We start from the raw sequence: 22,781 nt of genomic DNA on the forward strand, positions 1-22,781 counted from the left end.
ATATAAATGTAATGCATTATTCGTGCTAAAATTTTTTTTACAAAGTACTGCTTATGACACAGAATTGAAAAAAATGTTTCGCAGCAATAACAACACGTCAAAATTCAAAAGAAAAAACGATTAAGAGAAAAAAATATTTGAAAAGTATTACAATATAAGTATTTGAAAAAGTATTACAATAAACTCTAATACATTAAAATGTATTACACTTGTTTGCGAAAAAAAATTTTTTTTCAATATTATGTTGTAAATAATGAAGAATAAAAACAAATTTCAATCAATTTTAATAAAAGTAATGTCAGTGGAAAAAAAATTTTTTTTCAAGTGTTTAAAAATCCATACAATAAAATTGTATTCAAGATAACGTGTGCAAATCGTGAGATTGACACTTTTTAATTCCGCTGTATTGAGAGCCATTTATCGGCACTTGCGGTTTCATGGACGCTCAGTTGTATTCGATTATTCTCTCTCTTTCTCTCAGCCTAGTGTATTTTTTCTTATTTTACAAGAGTCTCAGCCGAGCGGATTCCGTGTATCTGTTTCACGAGTTCCAACGGTCCAGAGCATGAGAGGGGCTCTGTTTTTCTTTTCTTTTATCCTCTTGATTTGTATGCGGGCGACGAGTGATGACTGGGACTTTTGGTTCGTTGAAGAGTCCAACTACGCGCAGGTCTGTATAAATAAAGTAGTGGGATGATTTTTTTTTTCCTTTCCCTCTTATTCCTCTCGTTTCTTTGACGAAGTAGGGAAGTCGCTCGCTCGTTATTTCCATCGCAAAATAACCATTCCGAGATCTTTTCTCCGATTTATCTTCAATTTAGATAACTTAGCATTAAAGTAAATATAAATCTTATACTCCCTCTCGATCGATACTATCGCCACATGAAAGATCATTCGATTGGACTGACTATATTTATCAAGTACTAAAATTCATTGGGAAAAGTAAAATGCGCGAGTTGCGAAATGCTTCCCAAACTCCGCGGATGCGCGAGAGCACTTGGGAAAGTCGAACGAAAGTTAATACACCAGCGTTCGTTTTACGGAAAAATAAAAAAAAAGTTGACGCGTCGTGAACTGCGAAGCATCCCTGTACACCTGTAAATTGAAAGTTTTCCAATAATACACGTACCACAGGTTTGCTTTTGTTTCCTTGCTTTCTGCGTATTTTTTTTATTTCAGCTATTTTTCAACAATCATCCTTATTTTTCCCAATAATTTAACCCAACAAAAATATATCGTGTGGCTTGGTTCTTTTTTTTTTTTTTTCATTCCTACTTTGCCAATCTATTATGTAGCCCGTACCACATTGGACTTTGCGGTGAGAGTCAATCCCATCTTCCTCCCTCGTATAGATCCCCCCTCGCTCGTGCACCTAATACCAATGAGACGAATGTCTGATGGGTTGGACGCTGGCTTGTCCTCTCTTCTTCTCCTTCGATGAAGCCAAGTACATCGTGGCCATCTCGGTCCACAAGCTGACATTAAAATTTAACGTATCATCGATCGCTTTATTCATCAAAAATGTTACTTATGAAATAAAAAATTTTTTCACTCATTGCGAGTCAGTCTGGACGAATATACACACTTGGGTACTACGAGGACGCTTAAATAAGTGAAAATCGCAAATGTCCGGCGTGGAAGGGTGTATATGGTTGAGTTAACGTGGTGCAAATAAACGCTCACGCGATCGTGGCGTCGTACGGTAATAAATAAACTTGTATGGAGAAAAACACGAAATATATATATATATCACATGTGTCAGGGTTTTGCCTCGAGTCGGCCACTTGCCTACCGCTGGTAATCGAATATCGAGCGCACCGAGTTTCGGGCTCATCCCTCGCGAGCGCTCCGATTGCTCTGTATGTATAAGTTTCAATCGAAACACTGGTGTTTCTATTTTTCCTTCAATTAATCAAAATATTTATACTTACGTATTTGTATGTGCTGCCTGCATGGGTATTTTTCTTTAAGATTTCATTCAATAGCAAGTGCTACTTGTTATATTCAATACCTGGTATTGTCATTTTTTTGCAACATTTTTTTTACTTTTTTTTATTGCGTAAGTCAAAGTCAATGTCGACAGAGTTTTTTATTTTCGTGTAACTTTTAAAAAGATTAGACGGCGAACAACGATCAATGTCGTGAAATGAAAAAAAAAAAAAAAAAAAAAAAAAGTTGCTGGTTAAACTCAAGCTTCGTTAGGAATCGCGAACGAGTATGTATACAGCATACACACGCGTCCTCGAGGCCGATTATGTATGGCAATTTCCACCGTACGGTTGTATTAATCAGTGGACATTAATTTAATTAAGCGGACGCTAGCTCGCAAGAGCCGTAATTTCTCGTGATGTGCCATGTTGTGGGTGTGCTTTGTACATTCGCAACGGATACACATGTGTTTGACCATACGAGGGTGACGAGTTGCGAGTTTATGTTGGCCCATGCTCGACTCTAAGAGCTTTTTTTAGACGATTATTTTGAGAAGTTGGTATCCTGCAAGTGGTTTAATATTGATGGCGACCTTTAACATTTTTTAATACTCTTTTTTTGCTGTTGTAAAGATTTTATAACACCTTACAACATATGTAAATGCGAGGGGCTGTCCACGTGATTCAAAAATTTTTGATTCAAACGTGATTCAAATCTTTGAATCACAAAATTTTTTTCAATCGTGATTCTGAATCATTTGAATCACGTGGACAGCCCCTCGTGTAAATGCGTTGTATTTTGGAAAAATTGTTTTCCTACATATTTAAAAGAATACTCGTACGTAACCCTCGTATGCATATTTAAAAAATTTTCCCAAAAACAAACATAATTACGATTAATTAAAATAAAAAAAAAGGAGAAAAAAAATTTTTATTTTTAACAACACATCATCATCCATAATGCATATCGTAATACCGATCGTCATCTGCACTTAATTATCCGCTAATTACCGATAAGCCGTGCAGCGATAACATCCAGCCAATATTTGCCCGCGAAGGTCGACGCACGCGGCAGAGGCAAAAGGTGCAAATCACAATGCGAACGAGCTGTAGACTATATACATATAGCTCTCGGAGAAGCACGATGACGCCTTTCGCAACAAAGACTGTGAAAAAAAAGATACAAGAGTTGAGATTACAGGTAGAGTCTATACGTACATACACCCACTTAAAATAAAATTTTCGCTGGTTGTTTTATCTCATACCTCGTGTCCTAGAGTTTTTTGCTTTGTTATAATATAGTGATTGTGAGAAAACCTTGTAATTTATTGACCAATAATAACCAACGTATTTTTTTATCATTCAAAATTATTCAACAATATTTTTGTAATTTTAAAATAACTATTTCACGCTGCTTGTGATTTTGTTGATGTCAAAATTTTTTAATAGTTTTTGTGTAATTTTTATAACGATATTTTAACGTTGTACTTTTTTTTTTATCCTTTCAAATTATTTAACTACATTTTTTTAATTATAAAACGATTATTTCACGCTTCTTGTGATTTATTTGTCGTTATAATTTTTTATCAAAATTTCTGTAATTTTGATAGCGATACTTGCATATTGTTCGTGATTTTAATTTTCTTTAGATATAATTGAAAAATTTTTTTTATTAGATTACACATAATTTTTTCCAATTCGCTTAATAAAATTCATTAAAAAAATTAATTAATGAAAAGTACTGATAATTTTGCACTATGCGGTAGTTACGTTCATAAAACTCTTAAGTATCATTCCTTTAAACAAAAAAATTTTCTTTTTAACCTCAAACCAAGAAACAGATAAAAACAAAAATTCAAGCAAATAAAACTGCATCTATAAAACGATGCATACATACACACGCGCAGAATTTAATTAACAAAATAACGTATTCGGTCGATCCGAGGCGCACACGCCCCCGTTTTATTACGTCACGTGCTTGTGTTACAAAATGAAACAATGGCAGGTGGAAAAAAAAAAATAATAAAAAAAAAATATTCCCAGCAACTTCTCCTCTTTACGTGTGTATATGGTTACACGTACTGTGCTTGAGAGTATGATAGAATTATACACACACACTTACACCTGCGCTCTCGTAGTTAGTGCAGAGCGACCGACTGTCCCGGATACATGTATACACAACAGAGCCGGTAAATTACAGCGGAATTGGATTTCAAAAGGGAATGATTTCTCGACCCGAATTCCCTCTCTCATTCTGTCAAATAAAATTTTTAATCAGTTTCGCTCAATAATCTTGACTTCTATTTCCAATGCACTCTGGTGGTGCTGTCGACTTTTGAATATTCCGATCATTATAAAAATTATCAACTCGAGGTATTGTGTTTCAATGTTTTTTGATACCCGTGATATTTACAAGCTAGCTAAATGTAGTACGCAGCTGATGTGGCATTAATGCCATCGGAAAAGTAAAGGCTCGATAGTAATTTTTCACTTGATACGGTTCGCGTATATTATCAATTAATTAAAATTTTCGTTTACAGTTAACGTTGGAGCTAAAAAAAGGTATCGATGGAATTTTAAATATTATATACCGTCTCTCGACTAGAATTGATAAGTGTACATATTAAGCACGTATAGCGCAAACGCTGATGCTTTTGTTTCATATTGTGGCGCCACTCGCTCGCTGTAACAGCGAAAATCATTATTAATACGTCAGATGTTCGGTCCATTATAGGTTGCTACGTGAGCGCGCATAAACACCTCACACTCCTGTTTAGCTCTATAAAAATGATTTGGTTGCGATGCTTCTGTTCTCCATTTTTTGTAGTGTTTTTTTGTAGCGTCTTGTGTCCTTTTTTTTTTTTTTTTTTCCAAGAGCATTTGGCATTGTCATGTCGAGGGGTGATAACGGCGATATAACAATGGGGACCGGGGGGGGGGGGGGCTTTTACGTCGTATTAATGCCGAATCAGGTCCGTAAAACTCGAGGTGAAGTTGAAGCTTCGACTGTTTATTTCGTGTTCTTGTACGTGAGTATTAAAAATTAATATTTAATCACGTCTGATGCAAAGCAACACATTTTTTTATACTGATTCTTCACATGAAGGACGAGTAGAATACAATTTTTTTGGAATAATTATGTGGTGAAATTGCTCATACGCGTTTTCTGAAAAAAAAACATTTTTTTAAAAATTTTTTAATGTGTTTTATTTTCCATCTAAAAAAATAATTTTTTTAACAGTTTAAAATTTTTTCCAAAAATTGAAAAAAAAATTTTTTTTTTTTTATCTATGTCAGTCGTATTTTTCGAAATATCGTAAAATGTTTCGCAATGAATGTGCGAAATTTTTTTACGAAATTTAATCCATAAACTCGTTCAATTCGCAATTTCATTTCGAAATAGAGAGCTGAGCAAATATTTTCAATGAAGCGAAAATAAAAAAAAATTTTAAATGTATAGATTTTCTGTCGATTGTACAGCATTTCACACCAATTTAATTCGTAACAAAATCAAAAGCACAGTACACTTGCACAGATCAAATCATCAAATAACCATTACAAAAAAAAAAAAAAAAAAATTGTAAAGCCACATCCCCCCACATCAAAAGCATTACACTGTAATTTCCCATCCCAAAAGCAGGAAAAGCGTGGACTCATTTCCACTCTGGTCAATATTTACGCGTCCGAACGTCCATTCCATTCGAGATTTCAACCAAAACTACATGTAGCATGTAGCCCCCTCCCTGTCCCTCTGACTTTGGCATACGACTCCCCCCCAACCATTTGCGACCTCGTAATTTCGAACCGGCGGACTATCGGTAATTATTATCGACTGGGGTTGGAACAACTGGTCTGGACATATTCTCCCGTCAGAGCGACGACTACTACCATCACGAGTTATCCCACTCTCTCTCTCTCTCTCATTCTACACTCTACACTGTAATTTCAAGTGCGTTTAATAACACTTTTGAAGCTTGCAGTTGAAACTTATTGCAGTAAATGGGTGGTTAAAAAAAAAAAAAAAAAAAAAAAAACTACCTAAGAAATTGTCTATATAATATTATATCAGCTCTACGCACCAAACATTATTTTATTATCTTTCCCTTTCTGTTTTTCTGGCTCGTTTCTTCGAATATTCGATTAGTATTGTACTATATTAAGAATAACACGTAGCAGCAGAAGCTCGACGGTCATTGTATCCTTGGAACTTTTATCTGTTGGACGCTTATTTCTTTGTTTCCTTGACACTGAATTTATAAGCTGATTTCTTCAAAAATAAAAACAACAAACGAGTCTTTTTGTGTGATAATCGACAAAGAACAGTTGACAATTGTTAATGATTTTTTTTTGTTTATCTATTTTTCGAAATCGGTTTTGGGAGCAAATCTTATCCTTACTTCCTTCACGCGCAAGTGTAGATATTCGGTTACTAATCGAGTCATCATTTAGCTTATCTGTGATCGTTCTTTTTTCAACTGTAAATAAATATTGCTCAATATCGCTTAAATCGAGATAAATATATCTTTAATGTTTACCATATACTTTATTATTTACTAATATTATAATACTACATTATTAAGAAAATCCACAATTTTTTTACTTAGTTTTGTGTAACGTACGGTAGTAAGTATAGATGAGACTCTAGGCTCCCTCTCCTCAAACCTCATAACGAGGGGCCCTAGGGCCAAGGGAAGGGAAGAGCGAGCAAGGAGAATAAAGCTCTTGAAGGAATCTGTGTTGATCATTCTCGCGAAGCACCTCCTTACCAATATCTTCCCTACGTAACAGTTTCTTATACTTCCATCTTTATAGTTTACTTCAAGGTGTTCATTATTTTCAAAAATTATATTTTTTAATTATTATGTACCAGATATATTTTGATGGCGTATTTAAATAACGTGGGATTTTTAACGATTTTGAGAAATAATTTTATTTAACCGTTTTAATGATTTTTATTCTTCTTAAAAATTATTAAATCACTCCGATTATAGCTATAAAATTTAATAAATTAAAAAAAAATTTTTTTTACACCAAATTAATTTTGAAGATAATTTTATAATTTAAAAAAAATAAAAAAAAACATCTAAAACTGTAGAATTATCTGCATTAGCTACAAAAAATCTTTCAAAAATTGAGATAAAGAATCGAATATTATTGCACAGCGATGGTTGTCGTTAAACATTATCCATTGATATCATGTTTATTCTACATTTTTTATCGAATTAAAAAAAAAAAAATTATTCTCTCAATTTTCTTATAAAAAATTTTTCTCACGTACGAAGTACATTTTAATAAAAAGGGTGGCTCCGAAACAAAGCATCAAATAAAAAAGTGATAAATATAGTAAAAACAAATAGTAATCATTTGTAGCGCTGATTCATGTCTGAGCAAAACCGTCTTATATCAGCAGAAAAACAACCGGTGTAGTATATGCACACAAAATTATTTTACGAGAGAGAATATCACCTTCATAGTTACGCTCCGAAAATAGAAGGAGCGTATTTGACGAAAAACCATTTTTTTTAAATCCACTTTTCGTGTTCAAGCGGATGCTGTGTAAGAGCAATGCATTGCTTACGTTACAATTTCTATCTTTTGGAATTGCTGTTGTAAGTGGGCTCCGTAGTGCTACGATGGAGACTCTCTGTGAGTTTCCATCTTTTACTATTGTACTATCCGAAAAAAAAAAAAATTATAACCTCAAGTGTACAAGCACCAATGATTTTCCGTATTTCTCCTTCTTCTCCTTCTGGTCGATCCGAAAAGCACCTTTTTCACTCTGCTTGTTCACTCGAATTTTTTTACAGCTTTTTCTATACGCGATTGACATGTTTTTCCATCGAATCTGTCTTCTCTTCGAGCGCAAGAACTTGCTTTTCCCTACACAGTAACGCTTACATCGGCTTGAAAAGTACCTCAAAAGCCGGTCGTAGTATTTTCTACGGGCCATGAAAAATACAAAAACATGGAAATCTCAACAATACCAAGACGGAAGAAAAGTTCTTTACATAACAAATATCAAAGTTGCAAACGAAGAAATCTCTTATCAAGCCGTACTGTATATCCGCGCAATCGATATGTTGTTTAACAACCAAAGGTCTTTGATTATCGATCGCGTGCGACTCGTTATCTCTTTCAGTTACAGTACATGTAGTCCATATCACTACAAATGCACGTACTGTTTAGGCGTTGACATTTTGTACAAAAAAAAAAAAAAAAAAAAAAAATTAATACATCGCACTCAAGAGGATTCACACTTTGAAACTTTCGTTCTCGTGGTTTTATTTTCTTTCATTCCGTTGCACCAGAGCCCCATGGTGTGAGAGACAATTATGGCGAAGCTAATGTTTCTTGCGACTCTTCTTTCCTGGTTTGCAGGTGGGTTTAATTAATATTTCTCGGCCGAGCGAATTTAGCGAGTGTGGCTGAGTTTTATGTTCACGTTTCAAGATTTTACTTTCGATTGTGCACGTGTGGTCGTGTGCGGAGTGAATTTACGTTTATTCAAGTATCTTGATGTGGCTTCCCCCGCAATTGTATGTTATTTTTTCAATGTTCATTACATCGATTGATAGGAAAAATTTGATGACAGGAAAATCATGTACAGACTTTGTTCAGATATTGTCATGCTATTTTTGTGTCACCTCTGTTATGCAACTCATTCGAGATCACTTCAATAAGCTGTCAAATTTACTCTGAAGATAATACTAAGAAATATCGAAGATTCTCTCACGTCGCGGTAATCCAATGCTGCCACTATTTTCGGATCCCCATGATAATCCTTTTACCCCTATCGACTTTACGCCAGACCAAAGTCTCCTTTTACTTATTAAGTAGTTCCAAGTGACATTGTTTATTTTCATCCAGTTGAATATTAAATGAGTAAAATTGTCATCTCAACGAAGCACGAAAAAGCAATTTGGAACTGAAATCCTTATACATATATTTTAGGTGTATATTTTTAAATATCTTTGTGTTAAAAAAAAAAAACTTTTGATCGATGATGTAACCGGATCACCACGAGAATAGTACACACAATACAGTACGCGTAATTGCGAGCACCGGATAATCCGTCACTGCTCTCTTTTTCCCGGCTTGTTGTATAAAACGACAATTGCAACAACATTGCAGCTGATGAGAGTTGGGTTTACAAAGACCGGGTAGTAACAGATTTTTTTTTCTAAACACGCAATATTAAGCTCGTTTATAGGCCATGTATGCGTGGAGCTTTTTTTTATAAAGCATGTATATGAATGTGTACACAGTTTTTCCGCAGAAATTGGAAAATAATTTTTTTTCTATCGACAACACGTGTATTTGATGTATACGGAGGGTGTGGGCGAGCGCGTGGGAATATGTGTACGTGGGCGTTTTTGTTTGTTTTCTCCCAAATTTATTTTGGGAATCGCGTTTTTGCGAGGAGCTTTTGAATCGAGTCAGTTTGCGCTCGGGAAATCGATATGTTCTGGTTTTCGCGATAAATATGTGTGTTTGTTTAATGAAAATTTTGGACGCGATTGCGAAGGTATTTGTTTTTCGTAAAATAAGCGCGCTGAGCTTATTCGATGGATATATAAATAAGTAACGTGATTTGTGATGTAATTTTAATCTTATACGATAGCATTAAAATAATTTTCCATGAATAATTCATGCCTTATTTTACTGTCTGAAACCTTTGCCCTTGTCTACCTCTTTCTCTCTTTTTTTTTTGATACTAAAGCTTTTAAAACTGATAGAAGCACGAGTGTTTTCACTAAAGTAAAATTTTTTATTTCCACAAAGCTTTTTTGTTGATAAACAAAAAAAGGGAAAATTATTTCGTGCCAAATAAAAATAGACGTCGGTTTTCTCTCTCGGCCTCTATTTAAATGCTGCCTTTTGATCTTAGGTTATTAATAATTCTTGGCACGATTTACTGCGGCATTTGTGTGTATCTCGAAAAAAGTGCCTTTTTATTTTTCAATTTGAAATTGCTTGCATACAAATTTTTAATTAAACGTTGATAAAAAGTTTTAAAAAAAGTAATTAAAAAATATATAATTAGTTATTTTGTACGATAATTTTCTAGTAAACATAATTAATTTGGTTGGTTAAAAAAATTTACTTTAAACATATTTTAATTTTCAAATCCTGATTTTAAAATTTATAAAATTTGAAGTAGTTTAGTCGAAAATACAATTTTATCCTGCTGGTTTCGTGCAGACAGTAGACCTTGAAGATCGACTTTTATGCACACAATGTGTGGGTTTTCCTTTGGAAATTTTTTCCATCATCCTGGATGGTGGTAATAAAATATGAACGGGGTTATTCCATAGTTTGTTTTTTGTTTTAATTTGAGGTTAACATGTATCTTCATAATTATTTGTTTGTACGAGAAGTATTGAAATAAAAAAGAAAAAAAAATTCTTTTTGTCCTCCCATATTAACACTGAATCATTGGGGTATAAAAAAAAAAAAAAAAAAAAAAAAAGACCAATCCTAAATACACCCTCGTGCATCATAAACTTATTTAATGATTCCGAGAAAAAGTCAAGAAATCCACTTTAACAAAACACTAAATCCAATCACCGGCCGCTCAGTCTATGCATGCATACGCTTCAAAGCACCCAATAACCAAAGTGCACACGGTGATCTCCCCCCACCCCTTTGCTCTTACTCCACCATTCACTCAATAACAACCTCATCCGATCGCGCATGTATCCCACTTCCATCCGATTCGCTTTTGCCACACTAAAACCACCGCTCACGAGTACCAAACACATGCAAAGAGAGAGAGAGAGAGCCAAACATCGATGTAAACCTCTTGTGCGAATTACGCGACGACGTTTATGTACGCGAACGCGTGTGTCATGGCGCGGTGTGTTATGCTCGTGTAAATTCGTGCAGAAGTTGAAGTTAACGTGTATATACACGCGAAGAGAGAGAGAGAGAACTCAACGGGATGCTAATTAGTGCAGACCATCAACCCTTACCTGTACGCCAACATACGCGTCCCTCCCCTAAATCCAACGTTACAGCTCATTTGGAGAACTAATTGGTCAAATCGAGTCTAGTCTATGATCGAACTACATGATGTGCAGTGAATACTAGCGAGGTAGCAACAAGCGTTTGTGGCGTCGGCAAAGATTTATTACAATATGTAAAGACAATTTTGGTCTTTGGGTGATGATGATGATGTGTTCATTTTTCGGGTGTATTGTTAATACTAGTTTCGTCTAGCTTACCATGAAGGGTTTGAGGAGGGGAAAAAAACGACAATTGCAGCAATCGAGCGACAAAAATAAGTCGTCGTTTCAGCCGCGATAGTTCAAGCGCAAAGATACGACCATGTAATGGGCTTCTAACGTAACAACTTTCGATTTCTCCAACGGAAACGTAGTCGAAGCGAGCGATTGTACACAATCTCGTGCTTTTATTATATAAGTGGAAACATGGAATCGAAAAAAAAAAGGAAAAAGAACAACCGAGATTGGCAAAAACGTGTATATGATATATAGATGTGACATACTGATTCGTGGCACGTATTTTCTCTCTCACGGAGACTGGGATTTTCAGATTGTACCATCTGCGATGTGTGTATTGTGTGTGTATAAATCGAACGGCCTGTACTTTCACGGATAAATTTTATGAGTGCACGACTAGCGTACTGTATGTATTATATTATTCTTATAATATAGTATAATATATATATTCTAAGAGAAAAAAAATAATACAAATTATAGAGAAATTTCAGTAAAAATTACCATATCTCACAGTAAATCGGATGTAAGCTGGCAAAAAAGGGAAAAGTCCCTATTTTTAATAGTAAAAATTATTGTTTTAACTGTGACAGTTATGGTTCGAGCTTTAATTTTATGTAATAAGTTTTATGGATTTTATTGGGATAATAATATGCATCTTTCTCTGTTTTTTAGATACGATGATTTTATTTTTCGTTTTCGTTTACACATTATTAATGCTACAAATATATATGTATATATATATATATATATATATATATATATATAGATTTGACGTTTTCAAGATTTACGTAATGATAATCGAGTGCAAAAAGAGTATTATATTTCCTAGGAAAAGTTAATGAAAAATCAAAATCATAGTATAATTAAAAAAATTTTATTAAAAAATAAATGTATCAAAAATTGCGTTACACAAAATTAATAATGGGGTGGTATATAATTAGCTTTGAAAGACGGAAAAATGAAAACGTACAAGCGAATGTTACATCGTTTCCCTCGACCAAACCGCTCTATAATATAATGTATACCTTCGCAACACGTGTGTACAGTGTTACAGTGTGGCGGAGTCTCGGGTTATGGTAACTTTCGAGCGGAGCGTTCAATGGACGCGGAGAGCGCACGAAACATCTGCCTTAATCAAGATTCGCCAGAGCACGCGATCGTTCGAGGCGAAATGCATTTATATCGAGAGAGAGAAAGAAAAAGGTTCGGATAATTGCAAGGTTTTGCATTTTGGTACATGAAGACGGAAAGAAAATAAGTTTTTTCCTTGGGTCGGTTTTTAAAAATACTGGTTCATCTACATTTTTTAAAATTATTTTTTGATAAGAGTAATTTTTGATTATTTGAGGGAAGTTTTTCTTGAAGCATTTAGCTCATTTTACAATAGTAAGTATATAAATTTTGTGTCGTAATGTTTATTTGGAACATAAAAATAATTCCTCAACTTGGTTTTACGTTGCTGGTCTTATCTAACTAAAACTATACGTAATGGATGTATCAAGTGAAAATATTTGTAGTTTTCTTTCGTAATAAAAAAAAAAAAAAAAAAAAAAAAAAATAAAAAAAAAAAAAAAAAAAAAAATCCAAAGCACCTATTGTGTCGGTACTGTAATAAATTAAATGAGATGTTCCCTGTTGAATAAACACTGTTGCCCTACATCCAGCTAATGGTATCGTTGAAACTCGTTTGAGATAATTGCTTTGACTTTAAAATATATATGCATTTGTGAATTCTAAAAAAAGTTTTTTAAAGTACTCATTGATCTGTTTCAGTTGAAAAATTCAATGGGGTGAAAAATATTATGATAAAATCATTTAAAAAATACTGGTAACATTTTTTTGTTTGAAAACTTAATGTTGCTCCAATAATATTCATTTCATGAATTTAAAACAAACTTTGAAAACTCCGACTGTAATTTTCGGTACAAAACACAGGTTGATTGATCACACAGGCCAACCTTAGAAGCACAATTTATGTTTGAAACTTTCTCCATAAATACGTCGCAATACCCACACGCTCTTGTCCCCGAGTTCCCGAAGAAAATTGGAAATTAACCTCGTTCTCGTAAAATATATACACTCCAACAAAACTTTTACACAAAAAGTTATATATATATAATTTTTTTTTTTTTTTTAATAGTACTAACAAGAGCAGTGAGGAGAAGTCAGATTGAGTAAGAGCCTGGGCGCCTGTAATGCAAATTAAGATGTTATCATTCGTTTGCAAAGGATAAGAAAATGAAGAAAAGCTGCATTATTACAGCGTAAAACAAAGTAGGGCGCAGTGTTGATCCTCATGCATACAATCGGATAATCTTGTAGACTGTATAATTTATTTAAACGTAATACTTTCTTTCGGTGCATGTACATTTTGTTGTGAATAATTTACTTTTGGTCATATTGTGCATGTTTATGGTTCTCTTTTACTTTACAACAATTTATTTATAAAATTTTACACCTTTTCTTGTTCTTAATTTATGTGTTAGAGCCCTTGACCTGTTGGCTAAATATATAAATAAAATAAACATTTAATTGGCTACTTAATACGTAATATAATAATTACGTATAACAATATACTCAATAAATTGATTAATAAACACAGAATAGTAATTAGTCAATATTTAAAACTATGGAATGAGTTAGAAAAAAATGTATTGATTCGAGAATATGTAAGAACAAAAACAAATTCGTTGAGATCGATGATGATTCGACGAGTTGAAGAATAATAGACTCGTAATCCAATAATAGTCTCGTGCTTGAGCCTCAGTCCTATATTATTCGGTAGAAGTGCTGATGTAACGTCTATTTACGAGTGTCTGCTGAATGATGCCCAGCAGATTTTCATCGCTTGATAAATGTGTTGTAGTGCACGAAAGCAAAAAAATACTGGCGCTAAATAAAGCCCTCACGATACGCGTACATTTTTTTATTTTGTTTCATCTCACCGTTTCCTACACGATTAAACGCTTGAGTCTTGGAATATATCTATAATAGATAATGAATTAAATAAAATACCTGCAATGTATCCACTTAACACGTCACGCAATAAATGTTTTTTCCAAGGTTTTTTCACCAAACTATTCCTTCCTCCGATGATGTTAATACTCATAAAAGGCGCATAATCTTCCGAAAGTACAATAGTTTAATTTTTGTTCATCAACACCCTAATTCTTTCACGTGTTGTTTAGTCCCTCTCTGTTCCGATCTACGTCAGCTTATCTCCGCCGTGCTTGTCAATATTTCCGAGCCGGGGATTCGCTCGTTAATTCTCAATTTCCTTCCGACTTGTTGTATACAGCTTGCGGCAATTTCTCTCTCTCCTGTCTACTTCTTCTTCTCCTCCTGTTTTTTTCTCTCCTCTTTTTTCTTTCTTTTTTTTCGTCTCTCAATACGGATCTCTTGGGAATGACGCAGCCACGCATGGAATTGCTTTTAATTCACACGGCCAAGTTCTTGGAACTACGAGGTTATTTGTTTATTTTATTCTCTTATCGCTAAATGTTATTTTTATTCGTAAAAAAACAAACAAATAAACAATCGAGAGATACACTAATAAACGAGCTGATAAATAATACTTTTTAGTATTTTTTTATAATACGGTACATATAAAAATGTATTTATATGTTATAATAATATTACAATACAATATATTAAACATAATATTTTCAAAAAATACAATAGACATTACTTTTCGTCAATTTGGAAGACAAAAAAAATATTATAAGTTGTCTGTACAGATTACAAATATTTATTTAGTAAAAATCTACTATAAAACGTCAGCCTCACTTTTTTCAAGATGGTTTGAAAACTGCAGTGAATAATGTTGGTACCTTTTTGATGCGCACCATTTATAAAATCTATTCGACCATTAAAAGTATGCAAGTATCTTTTCTCAGAACCCATAACGAAACTTTTAACGAGAAAAATTTTCCTCTCAGTAAAGACCATCAATTTATAGTCAGTATTTTTATCGTCTAAACTTTTTAAATCGATAAACTCGGTATATCTCTAATTAATGGGTAGAAACGGTAGTACTCGACTCATTCAATTATCATATCTAACTTGATTCCAAAATTAAAAAAAAAAAAAAAAAAAAAAAAACGTATAATTTATGTAATGTACTAGATGAACTAGGCATTGGCGCGTAAATTAAAACAACCACTGTATTTCACAAGTATCGGCAATACAGGGACAACCAACTGAAACAGCAGTCGATATAACGGTGCTCAACTTTCTGAGAATCATTTAACTTTGCGGGTAATCATTGTAGCTGAGCGGAATATCCCATCTTATTTGGAACTCAAACTCACTTTCTTCTCCACCGAGCATATCCAATTAGCTCCGTATCATCCAGTGATTCGAGTAGTGAAATTGTCCTTTTTGTTATTTGACCATGGAAAATAATAAGATTAAATTTTTCAGCTGCGCAATTATTTTATACATGTTTCGGTTTGAAATAAAATATTTCCTTACGAAACTACAACGCATTTTTTTCCATACCATGTAAATGTTTTTAACACAAAATTGTGATATGTATATTTGGAGAATAAAGCTCATTATATAAATGTTTGAATACCTTAACATCCAGTTACTCAATTAAAAAAATTGCAATTGAAATTTATTTCTCAATTAATGGTTTTTTAAAGTAAGAATCATGTATAATTATTAGTTGAGTTAGTAAGTTTTTAAAATTAATAATAAAATTCAATTGTTAACTGAAATGTTAGTCAATTGAGCAAATAATTTTAACTTTTTAATAAACTGTAATGGCATATTTTAGACACCTAGAAATAATACATTATTGTTGCCAAGAAAAAAAGATACAATCTATTATTGGAAAATTTTTTCATCACCAATAAAAAATATTAGAAAAAACATGAACAAGAAAAAAATTGTAACGCAAATGATTTGAAAAAGAATATAAAAATAAGCTGTACTTGAGCCCTTTTTTTTTTCATATATTAGATACCAAAACTCAACGGCACTCTCGTTAGCTTTGCATAACACCCAATAAATCATTCCGCACGAGAGCAGCGAGAAAAAAAAAGTTAAAACCCCGTCGAGCGTGAGATACGCCAGCGCTTGTCTGAAATATGTGTATGTGTATAAATATATATACATAAAAGCTTGCGTATTGTATCACGTTTGAGAACGGCTTTTGTAGCGAACTCGTTCTCTTTCATCATCTCTATAGTCCTATTATCTATCCAACTCTATTTGATGTATTTTTAACTGCGTTGCAATGAAAAAATTTTTTTACAAACAATTACGCAAATAAATTCATAAAACTCGCTCGAAGGACCAAAGAATCCGCGGAAAAAAATCTTGACAGATATTCAATATCGGTACATCGCATTCAAGCGCAATAGAGGCTTTTGACAATTGTACCTAGTTGGTCCTTCTCCCATCTCCGATCATCCATCAAATAATCCCCACAGATACACATAAACACGCTCAATAAATTCAAGCGCATTATCGTATCCGGTCAATCGATATTGCCTCCTCCTCCTCTCGCTTGTCGTGCACAAACTTTCTCCTCTCCCAATGTGCATTAAATCGCTATTATCGCGTGCCTAGGAATTGCATTCTCTCGGCCTCGATGTTTGTCGCGTGTGCCTCTTTCACTTTTCTTCTTCTTCTTTTTTTAATTTTTTTAATTTTTTTTTTTTTTTTTTTCTTTGTATGCGTTGACTTGTGCGTGGTTTATATTTGACACGGTAATGGGGGATAGCAACGTGGAGCTTTCTACCTTATCCACTGTTGGACTATGTTGGACTAAGCGTTAGGAAGATGCCGTGGCCTAATAACTCGTTTTTATTGGCGTCGAACCTACCGTGTGTGACGTCATCAGTAATGACGTCACTACCGACTCGTTGTAGGGAAAATACGTTAGCAGCATAGGGGCGGAGTAAGGTTTTATTTATTTTCTCGACAACAAAGGTAAGAATCAATGTGATTTTTATTGTGATTTGTAAAGTGATGAAAATCCCTTAACATAAAATTTTGAAAGTTTAATAATTATAGTGACAAGAGTAATATCTATGTAAAAGTCCCTCATAACCTCTCCCAATATTTGTTTGTATTTCCAGTAACGTGCAAAGTCCATCAATTATCAATGCATCTGCCTATGTCTGCAATTTGTCAATTTGGAAAGTGCACCATTTCCAGTCGGAATTATGTTGAAGGAGAAAAGTTGCTGAACGCTAATCATATTTTAAAGTGCGGGAAAATGTCAGAGATGGGAAATGTCATTCGCATTACAGCTTATTGCCTTCAAACGACTGATATAAATGGAAAACCACATGAAATTAGAGGAGAAATATTGTTAGATGGCAGTATAAAATCTTTTTTGTGTTCCTGCAAGGCTGGATTAAGTCAAAAATGCAAATACGTGCTGGCTGTTTTGCTATACTGCTGCAGGTAAAATTCAATGAATTTTTTTTTGTCATTTCAATGAATAATAATTTCCTAATTGAATTTTAGAAATGATATTGATGGACTTGAACAACTATCGTGTACTGATGTAAAGTATGCCTGGCAAAAACCCCAAAAGAAAACTCTGGAGCAGTACAAAGCAACGAGGGTGAAGGATCATGAGTGTTACTCGTCATTGCACAGGGGTTGCGATACTTCAGATTTATCTGCAGACCAGCGTCAACGAATCATGGAGATATTGGCGAATATTCATAAAATAATAATTCAATTAGGAAATTATTATTCATTGAAATGACAAAAAAAAATTCATTGAATTTTACCTGCAGCAGTATAGCAAAACAGCCAGCACGTATTTGCATTTTTGACTTAATCCAGCCTTGCAGGAACACAAAAAAGATTTTATACTGCCATCTAACAATATTTCTCCTCTAATTTCATGTGGTTTTCCATTTATATCAGTCGTTTGAAGGCAATAAGCTGTAATGCGAATGACATTTCCCATCTCTGACATTTTCCCGCACTTTAAAATATGATTAGCGTTCAGCAACTTTTCTCCTTCAACATAATTCCGACTGGAAATGGTGCACTTTCCAAATTGATAAATTGCAGACATAGGCAGATGCATTGATAATTGATGGACTTTGCACGTTACTGGAAATACAAACAAATATTGGGAGAGGTTATGAGGGACTTTTACATAGATATTACTCTTGTCACTATAATTATTAAACTTTCAAAATTTTATGTTAAGGGATTTTCATCACTTTACAAATCACAATAAAAATCACATTGATTCTTACCTTTGTTGTCGAGAAAATAAATAAAACCTTACTCCGCCCCTATGCTGCTAACGTATTTTCCCTACAACGAGTCGGTAGTGACGTCATTACTGATGACGTCACACACGGTAGGTTCGACGCCAATAGTAATAAAAAAAAAAAAAAAAACACGATATATAAATTTAGTGTTAATTAGAAAATCGTAGGATGACCTAAATCATTAGATTTTACAGAAATTTTTTATTAATTAAAAAAAAATGTGTGTCTTAAGTATATGTAAATTAAGCAATTGTTATTTATGTAAATTTTGGGAATATGGATGCAAACATGGGTATTATTTTATGTTTTGAAAATATATTTTTATTTACAATTTATAAAATTCAGACTAAAGTAGTTCCAATAAACTATAAAATTCTAATTTTTACGAAAATGCTTAAAAACGAGCTTAAAAAGCCATTAAAACTCATTCCGTTAATCATCTGGAAAAATTTTAGAGCGAACAAACATCAGAACACTGATAATCCTGGTCTTAGGCCTAATAGAGATGGTATACATTGCTTTAAATACTGTTTTATCTTTAAAAATGTAACAATGACCCTCATTATGATAAATTAGTGGAAAATTTTCAGGGTCAGAAAACCATTAAAGAAATACAGCTACAATCACTAAAACGCTAACTCAAATCAATTTTTTAATGCTCTAAATTCAAAAAGAAGCGATAACACGAATTTTTCTATCACATTATACGGCTATTAAAAAATTATCTTAGTTAAAAATCAATTACTGTATAAAGCTAACACGGAATTTTTCACGTCACCTCTGCAGGAGGTTATGGTTTAATCTCGCATTTAATTAAAAACGATGGTACGCGTGTTTGTAATGGTTGATTTTACTGAATTCCACGTACACTCTTTTGTTTAAACTTTGCCAGAGTAACTTAATGATTTTCTCTGTTTTAAAAGATAATTTTGATTCATTCAATGAAGAAATACTTACCCAATAACGGAGTCCTTCCAAAATCCCATCGAAACGGTAAATAAAGCAGAGATCTCTGACAACACTTAGAGAAATCGCTCACAACTCCTCGATGAAGCAAAGTGGCACCAATTTGTCATTTAAAAATCATCGACGCTTATCTGCTTTTGCAGTTTCGTGAGCGTCACCATAGCTATAAAATGACAATTTTATACAGTCCTATTGTAGCTACTCCTTACGCAGTACTTTTAACTGTGAAAATCTTTCAACCCCCTCGTAAATACACTCTCAACAAAAACAAATCGAGTACTCATTGTGCACGGAAGTAAGTTCGCGTAATGTACAACCGTGGCAGAATAATTCTAGGTCAATAAACAACAGTTGAACGGTAAAATACATCATAATATAGTACGTAGGGAGAGTGAAGCCTAAGCCATGAACTACAATCCAAGCGCGTAGCAGATGATTTAATCAGCGGAATGTCTCTCATCATCATTATTATTACGCCACGACTAAACTCGACAGCGTCTACATGTATGAGCGTCTCACTGCTGCCACGTTGTAAACCGGAAGGAGATCTTACGTACAACAATTAATGTGCTCTGGCATGAGAAAGAGCTTTTAATTAAGAGTTATATATCACGTTGTGTGTTTGCTGAGTCGTTTGAATTTTTTTTTTTTTTTTTTTTTTTTTTATACATTTGTAGAATCTTTTGGTTTTCATTCCACATTATTTGTACTTTAAAATTTTTTTTTTTTTTTTAGTTTGCTTTCTGTTTTTGATAATAGCTAGTAGAAATTTTATTTTTGTTTCATAGTTAGCAGTTTTTGATAGATAATAAATTAAAAAATAGTCAAACGCACTTATTGATGGTACGATCATTAGAAATTGATTCGATGAATGAAAAGACAAAAAAAATTGATTTATTTAATAACACACACGAGAACCAAACGACTTGCCTTGATTAATTATAAGAATAGGTTTTTACACCCTAGACAAGCAGACCATGAAAAAAAATGCAGCGAAATATGAAACGAAGTCGATGCCGTGGCAGAAACGACCTCGTCAACTGAAAGCCCATCCGTTTACCATCCGTGACGTACACCCTTCGAGTCCCTCATCACAGGAGGAAATCGAAAAAGCCAAGATCAGCGAAAGAACTCATCCGCTCGCGTGCGTCGTTTATTCCAGCTCCTGTCGTATACAGCCACTTACACCCCCGAATCTCGAAAGCCCCGGTTCTCGCCCTCGCGCCCGTCTTTTTACTCCCTCCGTGCCGGCTCCCGTCAAGGGAAAGGAAACACGAGCTTTGAATCGTAAATGCAAAATCGAGCAAGAAGCCCCGGCATTTCGTCTACTTGCGAGCTCATACATTCGGCGAAACGAATGAGCGCACAGCGAGTGGAAAACGTCCGTGTCGGGGGGTTCTTTCTATAATATTGTACCTCGCTTGCGAAAATCAAAGAAATTCGATCGGCGGGGCTTTTGGAAAGCTCTCGTTGATTCGCGTTGGCGTCTTTTCGGGCACACCTACTCGGGCGTCCCCTCGGAAGGGTTGAGCAGAAGCACGCGTTAATTATTCAACTTTGGTGGCGAGTAATCTCCAGCCAAGCTGAAACGCGTCGACCTCGGTTTTCGGGGTTGCGCGTTGTAGTTTGGTTATTACGTATGTTGGTGCTACATTCGTCGAGAGCACGGGCTAAATGGATTATCCCGGCGATAAGCGGAACTTATTTGACCGGTAAATTACGTAGGATGTGAAGGGTCACTTTTTTTTTTTTTTTTTTTTTTTTAAGTAAAACAGCTCTTTGTGTGGATTTAGCTTATCATGTTTTTGAATAATTGATTCGGAACTGAGTGATAAAGGAATTAAATTAATTTTTTTTTTTTTTTTTTCAATCAAAGGTGAAAATTCATCCTGCAGTTGAGTAACGAAAAATTCGAGCCTGGCAAAGGAGACACTTGCGTTATTGAAAAGCATTGTTATTAATAAAAATTACAATTAATTGACAAAGTGTACCGTAATGCATCCAGACGAAAAAAAATGTTTTTCAATTTTAATCACTCTGTAGGTATGTATGATTATTTCTAAAAAAAAAAAAAAAAATAAGCAATAAAAATGGCCTTTATTTAGATTCGTACGTATAATTATCATCATTCAGTACCTAGAATTCATTTTAATTAACAGAATATAAATCAATGCATATTACACTTTGACAAAAAAAAAAAAAAAAAAAAAAAAATAATCTTCAAGCATCAAATGCACTTGTATCCAAGCAAATAATTAAAATCACTTACTCTAACACTCAACAGACGTGTAGAGTTCGTACACCTCAAAACAGATAATTTATACCATTGATGATATAAACTTGGATTGCGCTCCATCGTTTTATTGATCGGTTTTAATCCCCAGTTGCAGTGCTCAAAAATTCCAGTGCTCGAAAATCAAACACCATTCATGCACGTTGTCGAGCTGTCATACATCGATATTTTTCAAAAAAAAAAAAAAAACCCTCCAACTTCGTCACACGCTAAAACGAAGAAAAAAAAACTTTAACAGACACCTTACGAGATTTTCCGCGCTTCACCACTTCTCTGCAAACACTCGTTTTCTCAGCTGTAAGTAGGTACATTCAGGCATTCAAGATTTTGTCGGGATTCGCACGCACGTTCAAGCAAAAAAAAATCCCCCGAGCCGAAGGCACGAAGGAGAGAGAGATGAGGAGATATATACATGTATACGTAGGGCATACGTACACCACGACGACAACACGTGTTCGTCGACGGAGAGGATGATATGAAGGTGTGAAATAGACGCAATGCACACGTGCAAAGCTTATGCTTGTGTGCAATACAAAAAAGTCGAGTATAAAATTCTGGTGCCGTAGGAGAGATACTACATGGCTAGCGATAAAAAAGGAGGGTGGAAGACGAAGAAAATAAATAAATAAATAAATAAAAAACAAAGGATAGGTCGATGACGAGCGTATACACATGCCTCGAAGAGCCAAGTATCCGCTTGTTGGCACGTTTCCTGCAATTTCGTTCGCTCGTTTCATCCTTGTATTTTGTATACACATACACACTAGCCTTTACTCGCATGAAATAACACTTACATCGCTCCCCTTTGGATTTTCGGCATTTGCATGATTTTTTATACTCGTTTTCGCTTTTTTCTGTCAATCGAAAACTGATTAGGGATACTTTTTTTGACGCAAAAGGGACATTGTCCCAACTAAAAATTGTTGAATAAATTGTTATTTATTTTTTATGTACACTGAAACAAATAGGCTACGACTTACTGCCTACAACTACTGTTCTGAGCACATTATCATGTTTAAAAAAAAAAAAGGAACATATTATCTACCGATAATTGGAAAATATTCTTGACATACAAAAATATGCCCCCACTACTAAAGAG

The 22,781-nt window shown here is 34.1% G+C and overlaps 1 protein-coding gene and 1 long non-coding RNA gene across 3 annotated transcripts in view; both read left to right on the plus strand.

Annotated features, from left to right (window-relative positions):
- Positions 1–22,781, plus strand: part of LOC106640478 (uncharacterized) — a 177,474-nt gene that overhangs the window by 113,305 nt on the left and 41,388 nt on the right. The gene's annotated exons all lie outside the window — the stretch shown is intronic.
- Positions 16,996–18,191, plus strand: LOC149375572 (uncharacterized). The gene is made up of 3 exons (XR_016293694.1): positions 16,996–17,110; positions 17,260–17,590; positions 17,654–18,191. It is a non-coding gene; the product is annotated as an uncharacterized LOC149375572 (long non-coding RNA).

Source organism: Copidosoma floridanum, unplaced genomic scaffold (genome assembly GCF_036245765.1).
Source record: "Copidosoma floridanum isolate Cflo_tuat_1 unplaced genomic scaffold, Cflo_Japanese_pri ptg000006l, whole genome shotgun sequence".
Taxonomy (NCBI): Eukaryota; Metazoa; Arthropoda; class Insecta; order Hymenoptera; family Encyrtidae; genus Copidosoma; species Copidosoma floridanum.